This window comes from Lethenteron reissneri, chromosome 51 (genome assembly GCF_015708825.2).
Source record: "Lethenteron reissneri isolate LAM-NWPU_2019-01 chromosome 51, ASM1570882v1, whole genome shotgun sequence".
Lineage (NCBI taxonomy): Eukaryota > Metazoa > Chordata > Hyperoartia > Petromyzontiformes > Petromyzontidae > Lethenteron > Lethenteron reissneri.
This window is the reverse complement of record NC_083829.1, coordinates 2,398,278-2,411,572: the sequence shown is the minus strand read 5'-3', so window position 1 is coordinate 2,411,572 and position 13,295 is coordinate 2,398,278.

The following is a 13,295-nucleotide window of genomic DNA, read 5'->3' as shown; positions in this document are numbered from 1 at the left end:
CACGTAGCTCCAGTGGCTTCCTAATATCGGAAGGGGAGAGCGTTCCAGACGGCCGCAGAAGCGCATCTGGAAGCGGTGACCGCGTCTTTGTTCGATGGCCAGCCACACGCCGCTGCTGCGAGGATGACCGGAGTTCACGTGATGGTCGATGCTCCTTGACGTGATCATCGAGGGGTGCAACAACGGAGGCAACAAGTTATGTAGCCAGGGCGAGAGTAACGGTGGGGGGGGGGGGGGGGGGTGATGCGTTGGACGGAGAAGGAAGGACAAAGGCTTGGGGTGAAACTCTGGAGCTATTGATAGCTAACTACTCAACAACGGCGGAAGAGGAGACAATGGAAGGAGGCCTTGGGTCTGGTTGTGGAGAGGAGAAAAGATTCAGCGTTGCGGATAACCAGGAACTGGGGGGGGGGGGGGGTGCATTCCATGCATCATGGGCAGCAGAGGACGTAGTTCAGGCTGGGTAAATACACATTTATACTTACGCGATCTAACCTAAAAACCTTTATACTGAACTAGCGGTAAGTAAGTACCCGACTTACACACAGACATCGACCCACACACATAGAAACACATCGACTTACACGTACACACGCACATCTGGACTCACACAGACAGACATATAATGAATAGGTAAATACATAACGCCTTTCTTAGTTGTTCATGATATTCTACGCACATCTCAACACGGCCAGTTAACTTTGAACAGATGCGGCTGTCTCTGTGCATGCTTTTAACTTAACTCGCCCAGAACATGCCCCCCCGATCTCATCAGATCGCAGAAGCTAAGCAGGGTTGAGCCTGGATAGAGCTTGATGGGACACCGCCGTGCATGGAACAGGAATAAGAGGCTGCGGTGGAACTACATCGTGAGGAGCAGAGGAAAGTTCGGTGACACGTGTTGTTGTGCTGTACTTATATGCTCCGGCGGCTCCATATGCTCTTTATCTTTAGCGTGGAGAAGTTTGGTCCAATAAATTAATGTAACCGACGTGGAGTGGGGAGGCCCTCATCCAGCAGTGGATTGACATCCCTGTATAGATATAAATATTGTTCTTGGTCCTGAATTGTAAGCGAGAAAACCCCATCGTAACAGAAGAGAAGTGCCGCTGCTGCCGCTGGAAGTTCATGGACTCAGCTGCCTCGGCTACAGAGGCTGGATGAGGATCAGGAGGCTGTCCCGGTGATGATGAACATCAGGTGCAGATCCAAGCGATTGAGAACAAAACGAAGAAGCATGGCGAGGAATACGACTCCTAGGTCGCAATCATTTCGACACAATACGCTCGACCAGGACTCGCCAACACGCGAGGCGCGTGCGGCTCTTTCAGGGATTGCTTCGTGACGTTCATTAAGGACCCATCGTCTCGTATTCATCGCATGCATTGAGGCTTTTGAAATATTTAGTTATTTTTTTTTACCGAATTCGGAAGTCAAATGGCGCTGCTTGTTATTTTTGTTGCCGAGCCCTGCGCTAGACAGACACGTATCAATACAGACACGGCAGGCAGCAGATATTCATATGTTAAAAAAATATATGAAGTAATTTAAGACCCTGTGGTTTCTTTGAGGGCCTCGGTTCTGGCCACCACGTGCGTGTGTGTTACCGAGAAGCTTTTGGCGCAGACCGTAGATTAAAGTGGGAAATCGATGACCCCAGGATGGAAGGGGGATCCGTCCCAGCATCGCGCGCACACGGATGAAGGATTTCCACGGTGTGTGTGCGTTAAGGATTAAAAACTCATTACGCGCATAATCACAGCTTAGGCACGTGGAGTCTGCGGTAGGGGGAGAGTCGGGGGGGGGGGGAGACGGAGGCACGGGTGAACATTTAAGGAAAGTAGAGAAGAAATTTGATGGTCCGATTAAGGCCAGACATTTTTATAAATTTAAAACGGCGCGTGGAAGCTTCTGAGAGACGTGTTACTCGTTAGGGAGCGGTGCGCGTGTGCGCGCGTGCGCTTAGATGAGTGGACGAGGTCCTCTCGGTCATAGATTTTAATGTTTCATTTGTGCTCCAAAAGTCGCACTCAGTAGCATCACGTAACCTCGAGTGGGGGAAAACTGAGACGTGAGTGGTATCGGGATATAAAAAGTGAATGGTATTTCGCCTATAAAATGTAAACTGTTAGCAGCGTTGGCACGCCGTGATTGTTGCCATACTCGGCTTGCAATCCAGAGGTTGCTGGTTCAAATTTCTGCATGCATGTTGAACTTCTTTCGCGCCGTACGCAGACGATCCTCCGCCCACCCAGCAGTAAGAAATGGGTGGGTGCACCGCAATCGATGGGCAGAGCGCATGAGTGGGTATAGTACTCTCACCTCTTACAAGACGTCTGGCCTGGCTGGAAACGTTGGCCAATTGTTTGTACGTGTGTATGTTGAACTTATTTTGCACCGTACGTTGCCAACCGTGATAATGTGTTTGTCCGAAATACCGTCTAGATCAGGGGTGGGGAACCTTTTTTCTGCCAAAGACCATTTGGATATTTATAACATAATTCGCGGGCCATACAAAAGTATCAACTTAAAAATGTAGCCTGTTATATTTGGTCAAACATTTAATTAACTCACCCCTAATGTGATGGCTGGAACTGCGTCTCTTTGGCGAGGCGTGTGATGTTAGCTGGTATTGATGATGTTGCTGCTACTCGAAACTGCTTTTTTAGGTTTGCTCCTAGATTTATTGAATTTCGAGTCCCGCCTGCGGTTGCCTTGGCAGGGCCACACCAAATGATTTCGTGGGCCTCATACGGCCCGCGGGCCGGACGTTCCCCACCCCTGGTCCAGATAGAGGGGGTTTCTTCGACCTCCCCCTAATGGGGGACCATCCCACCAGCAGTGGCGTGAGCAGGGAATTACAGGGGCTGCGCCTTTACCTTGTAGGTGACAAGATCATTATGGGCCCCCGCCCCCCTCCAACCTAACACACCATCCCCCCCACCCACCCATCCGCGCCCATCCGGCGGCGTGCTTTGTAAACATCTCGCAGCATTCATTAACAGATGGCAGTGGCATCCGATCCTCCAAACCCCCCTTTGTAATTTGCCACCTCGGCGATTAAACGGCGTGACCCTTCAGGGCCCCAGACAAACCCCCACCCCCTTCTACCGTGGCTGTCGTCTTTTCAGGTGATGGAGACGACGATGGGGGTGGAGAGAATCTCACAAGACAATGGCATGAGCTCATCTCTTCTCTCATAAAATACCCAGATGTCAACGTTCGATCTTAAGCCTCCGCTTTAAAAAAACAAAACCTAAAAAATCTAAAACACACAGCAATCACGTTTCGTCGGCTTGACCTCCTGTGTTTTGATTTCGTGTGCTGATATTAAAGGTGCATTGAAAAATTATAATACTCCGATTGATGCTCCTGCTGTTGTGGAGTGACTCATGCAGCCAGCTATGGCTGCAAGGTTTTGGTAGTACATGTTGTTTATGTCATTTATTGTGAAAATTCCGTCACAGTTCCTATGATCACTGTTACATTGCTTTCATGGCTTTATTTTGGTGATTTCGAAAAGTTTATTCGTTTAGCCATGTTTGTTTGTTGTAGTACGCAGAAAGACTGATGGCCTTAATCTAAGTTGTCTTGTGGTTGTTGTTGTTTTACTTGCATCCCACTGGGATTGTTGCACACAGCTGTTGGTGTACGGTGCTTTTTCTGCAATATTTTGCTGTCTTTTCTTGGATTTTCTGTTTGCACTCAGTCACATATTCCCTTTAAGATGTTTTCTTGTTCATGTTTTAGTTTTTTGTTTGTTGCGGTTGCACCCGATTCAAGAGCCGAATGGCTCACAGGGCTATACCTAATCAATTAACTTGAACCTCAAACGTCGCAATGCAGCGTCAGCTCGGACGCGAGTCGAACGGCGGCTGCAAATTTCCTCCAAATTTCGCGGTCGTCAGTCGGGGTGGATCCCTGTGCCCGCCGAAGCGACGGGCATCAGATGTCACGTGGAATGGGGCACGCGGTGGAGAGAGCGTCAGGTTTACCGGCCCCGTGGAAATGCGGCTCAACAGAAGTGTTGCCCCCATTCTGCCAGTGATGGCGGAACACAAGCGACAGGGCGGACACGCGTGAAGCAGTAGGTCACGTGGGTTCGTAACAAGGCTGTAATTAATATATATTGGGGACATCCTCCCCCAATAGATTGCTATAAAATAAATTTCTGTTTATATGATTGTGGTTATGGTTGTACTTTATTAATCCCTAATCTCTGCCACTACATACAATGAAACAAGAAAAGGTAAAAAAGAATAGAGCAATGTAATACAATACACTGTTAGACAATGTTGTAAAAAATAAATAAAAAGTCCATCATCTTCTTGGTTCTTTCGGTAAAGTCACGTAGAAGGGAAGTAATAAAATAAAAAAGAATAAAACATAATAAAATTTTATTAGTAAGAAATAATAAAAATAAAAATAAAACATAATAAAAATTTATTATGTTTTATTTTTATTATTTTATTACTTCCCTTCTACGTGACTTTACCGAAAGAACCAAGAAGATGAATCCCTGCAGTCACGAAAGCTTTAAATCAAAAAAGTCCATCCTATGTGTTAGTGAATTTTTTTATATTTTAGGCAGAAAATTCGTTTTCAAATTTAGATTATTTTCTGGGGGGGGACCCCCACACCCCCTGGAACAATTGGTCCCCCCCAATGTTGACTCCATGGCTACGGCCTTGGTTCGTAACGTGTCTGTTTGGCGGACCTTCTGCAGCGTGTGTGTACGTACCTATGCTGAACTTCTTTCGCACCGTACGTAGCCAACCGTGCTACTTGGAGCCTGGCATCACCTCTGCGCGCACGGGATCTGTTTGCACCGCGTACGCGCGAGCGAGGGAGCTTGAACGCGAATCGACGACGTTTGTACAACACACCCTTCATCGAACGCCAGCAGCAGCGGCAGCAGCATGCGGGAAACCTCACACGGTTGAAGGAGAACGTGAGCTGCTCCATTCTCAGATCCTGAAGTGGCTCCTAGCGTGCGGGGAGCGAAACGTCGGACCTCGTGCACAACGGCAGCCGGTCACCATCATCATGATCACGACCCATGGACAGAAAGCCCGTAGGTGTCTACTGCACTCTTCGTCATTTTCTTGGTTCTTTCGGTAAAGTCACGTAGAAGGGAAATAATAAAGTAATATTTATTTATTTGTTTTATTTCATTATGTTTTATTTTTATTATTTTATTATTTCCCTTCTATGTGACTTTACCGAAAGAACCAAGAAGATGAATCACTGCAGTCACGAAAGCTTTAAATCGAAACTTAGTCATTTGTTTCCACTTTCCTCTCCGTCTTGTGCCAAAACGCTCAAGTAGCGGCCACATTATGAGACCTCCTTTACTAGTGGCAAAATATAGTTGTAGGTTTTTACCCTTTAAATTGGTACAAAACTGACACCTTTATACTTACAACTATAGCGGCCACATCTTTCTGGCCCCAATCTCTCACGTCGTCCTCAAGACATTCTCTGTTAGGTCTTCCTCTCCTCCCGGTCCCTTCCATGTTTTGTTTTTCCCCAAACAACACTTTGAACATTTTCCTGTCGTGACCCATCCTAAAGCACGTGGTCAAACGGCGACGACACGCGGCACAACACGAAAACGCATCAGCAGAGTCCATTTTTGTTTTTGCCTTGAATTCATCTGCCGCACATCTTGCGAGGTTCCTGTGAAGTCAGCGACAGCAGCACCCCCTGGGGGCCACGTGGGGGCCTCGTGGGCCACGTGGGCCCCCACGTGCCCAGCGGAGCGGCGGTGGCCTCCACGAGACGCAGCGGCTGCATTTCTCTCGTGCCCGCTGCTGGATTGATGGGTCCCACGTTACCGAGACGAGGCCAACATCTCGACCGGGCTAATAGGATGGTGAAAATAATATAGACCAAAGTCAAGTAGAAAAACGATATTTTATTTTATCAGGCAATGTCGGCTGAGCTGCTGGATGGCTCTCTTTCAGAAGCGACCTGGCTTTCACAAATGATGGCCCAGCGAGGTGGCTTATCACGTTGAAATTTAGAGCAGCCAAAATCCTCGAGACGCGTGTTTCATGAGGTCAAACGCGCATTCATTCAGTTGGTCAAACATCCCGATGCATGGCCAACCAGAAACAAGGTTCCTGAGATGCATTCGATGAGTCTTTCCTGGGTAAAGAAATAAGAATAAGGATAACCCACCATCCTACGCAGTTAGAGATGTGTTCTCCTCACTCCTATAACGTTTATCCGCAAACGCTGGTAGCGAGGAGTTGAAAGAAATCCTAAATGGCAAAGGTCAAAGTTGGAACTCCTTCATTCCAACGAACGCTTAGGACCTTACATTGAATTACAGCAGCTATAAAGGGAGCTGGGGGAAGCAGAGAGCCACTCACACACACACGTGCGCCCATGCTGTACGTGAATACACCTACTACAAAAATCCCCCGTATAGCCTTAGCATGCTGTTGGGGCAAGTGCTGTTAGCGAGCACTTATGAATGCCGGCACGGCACACGAGGGGGTGGGTGGCCAGCACCACGCCCGGCCGCTTTTGTTTCCCCAGTGGCGATGTTTACACACCGCACCAGGTACTCATTTGAGGCTGAGGCGACCTAGAGAACGCCCACGACCGGTTCATAAAAATCGTCACTGGTGTTGGCCGTGAGCGGGAATCGAACTCGGGTGATCGGATTCGCAGTGCAGCGTGCAAACCACTACACTACGGCTCCCCACACACACACACGTGTACACATGCTGTATGTGAACACACACACAACACGTGTGCCCATGCTGTATGTGAACACACACACACGTGTACCCATGCTGTATGTGAACACACACACACATTACATGTGCACCCATGTTGTATGTGAACAAACACACACATTACACGTGTACACATGTTGTATGTGAACACACACACACATTACACGTGTACACATGCTGTATGTGAACACACACACTTGTACCCATGCTGTATGTGAACACACACACACACGTGTCTCCCGTGTGAGTGAGTCCTGCACCGTGAATGCGAGCCAGTGTTTAACCAGTAAGAGGAGGTGGTGGCGGCGACTGGTTTCCAACACGTTTAATTGAGGTGGATGCCGCCTGCACGGAGGGCTGTACGTCTGCACGATGGCTCGATCCCACGTGTATAATTATCCCGAGCCGTGCCGCTGGAGTTATTAACGATCGCTGGAGAGCGGCGATGCAACGGGGGGGTTAGAAAATAAAATCCAAACGAAACCTCCGTCCCAGCGATTTCCCAGCCTGATTGTACCAACGATTAAAATATTTTACTTTTGCACGATGAAACGTTTGCATCATTATTACAAAAATAAATATTAATAACACAAAATAGGTTGATTGATTTGGGAGCAACTGCAAACCTCTTTTTTACATTTGAAATTGACATTTCACGCACATTTGGCTGCACAAGAAAGACATTTTTCGTAAAGAAAATGCAATTTTTTGTGGAACTGTGAGTTTCAAAACTCAGCACTCGGTAATGCTTCATTCAACACAATGGGTCTCAGGGAGCGCCAAGGGAGTTTCTCTCCATCAGCAGTGGCAATGAAATTTTTTTGCTAATTTGATGAATGCCACGGGTAAAGCGTAACAGGTAATGATATATCCAGAAAAGCCTCAACCAATCCTCAAGGCTTCATTTTTTATTGCCAGGAGGCTCTTGCTTGCGGCATTTGGTCAATACCTTACTCATGAAGCATCTTTACACGTGGACATCGACACCACAGCGCCCAATTTACAAAGGCAACGAGCCCCCCTTATAGCCTCAATAACCCTTTGGGGCAAGTGCTTTTAGCGAGAATCGAAGACTCACAATCTAGACCGGGCTACAGGAGTACTGCTAAGTTATTGGCAAGAAACCTCCATCTAAACGACGGGGCTCTATCCAACGCGCGCAAAAATATTGGATGGAAAAAATAAATCTGGGTTTTTGTGGAGAGACGTGGGTAAAAGCCGATCGAGTGAGAGCAGATACCCACACTTTACCCCACACTGCAAGATAATGGTGAAACTTGTCCCATATTACAGCCACCACGAGTGCATGGGCGATAGCAGGAATTGGTACCACCAACATCAGCACAACTTTTATAGTATCACTTGTACTAACTGTATAGCACAAGGAAGAGTGAACTCCTTGACAACCTCACTCATTCCAAACGATGAACACACAATTCACAATTCTTGGCAACGTAAGGAAATTGAAACCGCTAAAGTTGGATCATCTCAGGTGGTGCCGGGACGAGTCGAATGCCCCGGCTCTGGGCTCATGGACTCCGCATGGTGGAATGTTGAACCCAGTGGCTCAGTGCGGTGTTTGCACCGCGGACACAATGACCTCGGTGTCTGGTGCAGTGAGGCGGCTATCGTTCTTAGCAAACTGCGTCCGCAGACGCCTGGCATCATGGTGCCACTGCGAATGGACAATGAGGTGGACTGGGGTCCCGTGAGGACACGGGGCAGGCGGGGTTAAAGGTCGAAGGGCAGAGAGCAGGGAGCAGTGGGCAGAGGTGAAGGAATGGAGTAGAGCCAGGGGTAGTCTGTATCTTCTGGAATTTTTGGAAAATATGTTGAACGTTGCTTTTATTATTGTTGTTGTGACTAAAAAGACAGCCACGGACTAGAATGAATGTCTAGCGCAAACCAGACCCGTACATTTCACAAATCACTGAAACAATCAAACATTGTATCTATAACAACAATAAAATATTAATAAAGAAAACTCACTTTTTTAAGACACACCTACACAAAGATCCCCCGTATAGTTTAAGCAGAATATTGGGGCAAGTGCTGTTAGCGAGCACCTATGAAGGCCAGCACGGCACACGAGGGGATGTGGGTGGCCAGTACCACGCCCGACCGCCTTTGTCTCCCTAGTGGCAATGTTTACACACTGCACTAGATATTCATTTGAGGTTGCGTGGACCGAGGGGAGACCAAGGACCAGTTCAGAAAAATCGTTACTGGTGTTGGCCGTGAGCAGGAATCGAACTCGGCTCACCGGGTTTGTAGCGCAGCGCGCTAACCGCTACACTACCGCTCCCTCCACGCACACATACACACACACACACATACACACACACGTCCGCCAGATCAATAAAATCTGTAAATGATGAGAAATCCCGTCACAACGGAAAAATCTACGCAGGCCGGAAAACAACAAGTCAATCGGTGTCATCATTTGCCCAAATTTATTGTGATGCTGTTCTTCAGAAACTGCTGATTGTCTATTGCATAAAGTAGCTAAGGCTGCGTGCTTTTCGTACACGTTTCTGTGAGTTGTTTGAAACCTACCGGATTAACATTTTGCATTCATATGCAGTGGGGGGCGTGGGGGAGGGGTGGCGGGGGGGGGGGGGAATGCGTCTTATACCGGCAGAGAATAAGATAATCAGTTTGATTCAAATTCTTCCACCTGAACAGAAACACATGCGACGAAAGAGCTTCAGCCATTTGTGAAACAAAAGCGAAGGGCCGCCCCCCATGGGCCACGCGAAAATGTTAAATCCCTTCGGGGACCTTAAAGGATTTCTTTGATACACACATAGGATTTAATTTAATTTCATCAGCGGTGTTTTTTAAGTGGAAAGTCCTGCAGGAGTGAGTCTCCTCCCATCGTAAAAGAAACACACGACTTCACAAGAAAGAAAACACTGCGGGGAAAAAGGCTCCACCGTTGCTTCCACCGAACATTGTCGAGGTTTCGGAATTGCAAATATGCTTCCGTTCAACAAAACAAAAAGACCTGCGAAAGAAAAATATCATTCGTAGGTCAGTAATCAATCATCATTATCAACCATCAATCATTATCCAGTTCAAATGCCGTTCAGGGAATCCCACTTTTGGGTGTGGGCGCGACCGGCAGGGCACGTGTTTGTGTAGCTGATTTTGTTCTGAGCGGAGCCCAAATATCAAATTACATTTGCCCTGCGAGTTAACCGCATGTCAAACCACAGGCTAGAGATAACTTATCACGCGTACTGACATCTGCGTGCCTGACCAGGGCGCAGGGCTCCCGTCTTGATCTGTGGCACGAGGTGGTCTGCCACAACACCGCCAACACCACGGCACATCGCACGGCATGAGATCGGACAGTTTTAAAAATGTTTATAATATCACAACAATTAAAGTTGACAATCGTTGTTGCCAGGCTCACGGCTACTGCTGTTGACAATCTAAATGGCTGTTGGGGTTTTTTTTCGGCGCAAAAAAATGTTCGTGACCTTTACTGTCAGGGTGCGCAGATTATTATTTATTTTGATCACGGAAAGGTCACGAAATAAGGTGGGAGCATTGCCACGCCGACAAATCAGTTTAATTTCTTTAAAGAAAAAAACATTTGGAAAATCCGTTTCATAACCGTTTTTTACGTAAATATTTAAATTAGTACAAACATAGAGAACAAGCAGATAGGTTCTTATACTTTTTTTGCCATTTCGAATCGACTTGGATAGAACCGATTAAAAAATAATCTACAACGTAGGCGCCTTTCTTCCCTACCCACCCCATAGCCTCACACCACACGTGGGATATTGCAAGTCTGTGTTTTCAGCGCATTGTTTAACGAAACTAACTAAAGTAAATGCCTCATCGAATGTGTTTCACCAGCCGTGTCCAAGATATCACGGACCCCGTTCCAACTCTCGCTTTGTGTGACCACTGTGGCCTCGCTGCCGACATCGCAGCCTTGCCTGCCTCTGTCACCGTGAAGAGAAGCTAAGGTCCCCCCACCCCCCCGTGTTTCCACTCAATCGTCCATGGGCGCCAGACGAGATACTTCTCTTTGGCGGTTCCAATGTATTGATGTGGAGGCCAATCACGTATGTACTGTAAGCATGTATGTTGAACCTCCTTCGCACAGTGCGTAGCCAATGGGTGTAAGATGACAGTGAATTACGTGAGGAGTGAGTTCTCAAGTAATTCACTTTGATTAGCCGTATAAATATATGGGCGCCACTAAAGTGGTCGACCAATTTCTGCTCTGGCCCATGGATGATAGGCAGGTCTGGCTTTGTGCCCTCTAAAATGCCAGGCCATCCGTCGAGAAACGCTGTTCCGTGTGCGCCTGTCTCACATCACTCGGCGCGTACGGGGGTGGTTCTGTTCGAGGTGCTGCGTTATGGTGGAACCCGGCAGACGTGGTGGGAAATTAAGACGATTGGACATTGCTACTGCACGCTGCTACTCGTCGAGAAGGAGGGGGGTAGCTGTGGGGTGGAAGGTGGAGGGGGTGGCCCTGGGAATTGAAACTCAGCACCGTATGAGCCCGCTGTGACTCTCCCTCTACAGAAGAAAGCATCTGTGGCCTTGTTCAGCGGTTCGGGACTTTAAAGTCGTTGCTAGGCGGCAGTCCGACAGCATTGGCATCCAAAAAAACAAAGCGTTCGTTTAGGAGCAGAAAAAAATGTCCCGCTCGTGTTTAATCAGCTGCTGCTGCTGCAGCAAGCCGAGCGAATTTATCAGCCTTTGGGGGCCCTACGCAGAACACTCGTTTTGGGCCCTACGCTTCCCTCTTTTACGAGATGCGAGTGAGATGGCAGAAGAGATATATACAAGAGACAGAGGTCTGATTAGATGAGTGAAGGGACATTCATACGAGACAGAGGCAAGGGAGAATATAATCTTGATTTGAAGCTTTCGTGACTGCAGGAATCTATACTCTTTGGTTATTTCGGTAAAGTCACGTAGGTAGAAAAAACAATAAAAGATCACGACGTTGTGTTGCGATCGAAACGTCGTGGTCTTTTATTATTTTTTCTACCTACGTGACTTTACCGAAAGAACCAAAGAGCAAGAAAGAATGTTTATTTTATTTTAATTGGCCTGCTATGTTTATTGTGATCTTCGGTCAGTTTCTTTTTTTGGGGCGAGGACCATTGAACTAAGACGCATGCACGTTTCTCAATTCGAGTCGACATTCGGTGCATCCTCATTACTATCCATGATTCTGGAGGGGGCCTTGAGCCCTCTTTCGGTCCTAATCTCATCTTGGCTCGTGCCCTGCTGCCACCACTGCCGCCACATCCGCCGCGAGATGTAAAGGAACCAGGGACCCGCAAGTTGGAGGCAGAGGACGGCAGAGAGGGTTTGGGGCTCCGTTAATCCCCAAACTCTCTCTCAGCAGCTCCCCTTTCCCAGCAGCCGCTGTTGAATTCACACACGTGTCGGGTAGTCCGCCCCCCACCCCCCCACGAGCAACCCGATAGGCGGCTGGATTTTTTTTTCTTCCAACAGATGTCTTCTCGTGCCGCCGCGAACAGACGAGTCGAGGCTTCCACAACCCGCTCCGGGGCGTGTACGATCGACCGCGACCCCGCGGCCTACGCGGCTTAGCTCGGGGCATGTGTTGCCGGAGTTGTTTTTTTTTCACTACAAGCCATCTTACACGCCTTCCCATAACTCCCGTGGCAAAGGTGGGACACCTTTTATGTGGCGGTTCGGGGGGAGGCTCCCGGGGTCTTTCCCCGGAGAGGCCACGGTACCGCCACCCCGCTGCGGCTTCACGTCTTCGGAGGTCAGGCGAAGCAGCGCCCGACCCCGGCTGATGTTCGCCATCGATGGCTGCCGGGGATGAATCAAGTTGAGGTGGCCGCGGTGGCTCAGAGGTCAGAGCGCTCAGCCTGGTTTCGAATCTGAGCTTGAAGCTGCCCAGCCGTGGTTAAACTCGGGTTTCAAGACCAGTGAGTTTACGGTTTCTAATGACCGTACAAACAAGGCATCACAGGTATATAGTTTTTTTCTCTGAATGTGGCGAAATTGCAGCGCTGAGAATTAAGAATAATGGGTTGACTGTCGCGCAACAAACAATCTCAATAGCAGAGTGCGTTTGTGTGGGTGTGTACACGAGTGTGTGTACACGTGTGTGTGTGTAGTCAATGTGTGTGTGGGGAGCGGTAGTGTAGCGGTTAGCGTGCAGCGCTACGAACCCGGCCACCCGAGTTCGACTCCCGCTCACGGCTAGCACCAGGTGACGAATACCTGAATTGGTCCTGGGCTTCCCCTAGGTCGACTCAGCCTTAAATGAGTACCTGGTGCGGTGTGTAAACATCACCACTGCGGGGAGACAAAGGCGGCCGGGGCATGGTGTTGGCCACCCACCCCCTCGTGTGCCGTGCCGTGCCTCGCTAACAGCACTTGTCCCTACAGTCTGCTAAGGCTATGCGGGGGAATCTTTGTCTTTGATCTTCGTGACACGAGGTGCAACCGCTAACACCCCGGGTCTCACTCGTGAATCGATGCATCATTGCTCGCCTTACTCACGAGGCGCGCGCGCGCTCTCTCCTG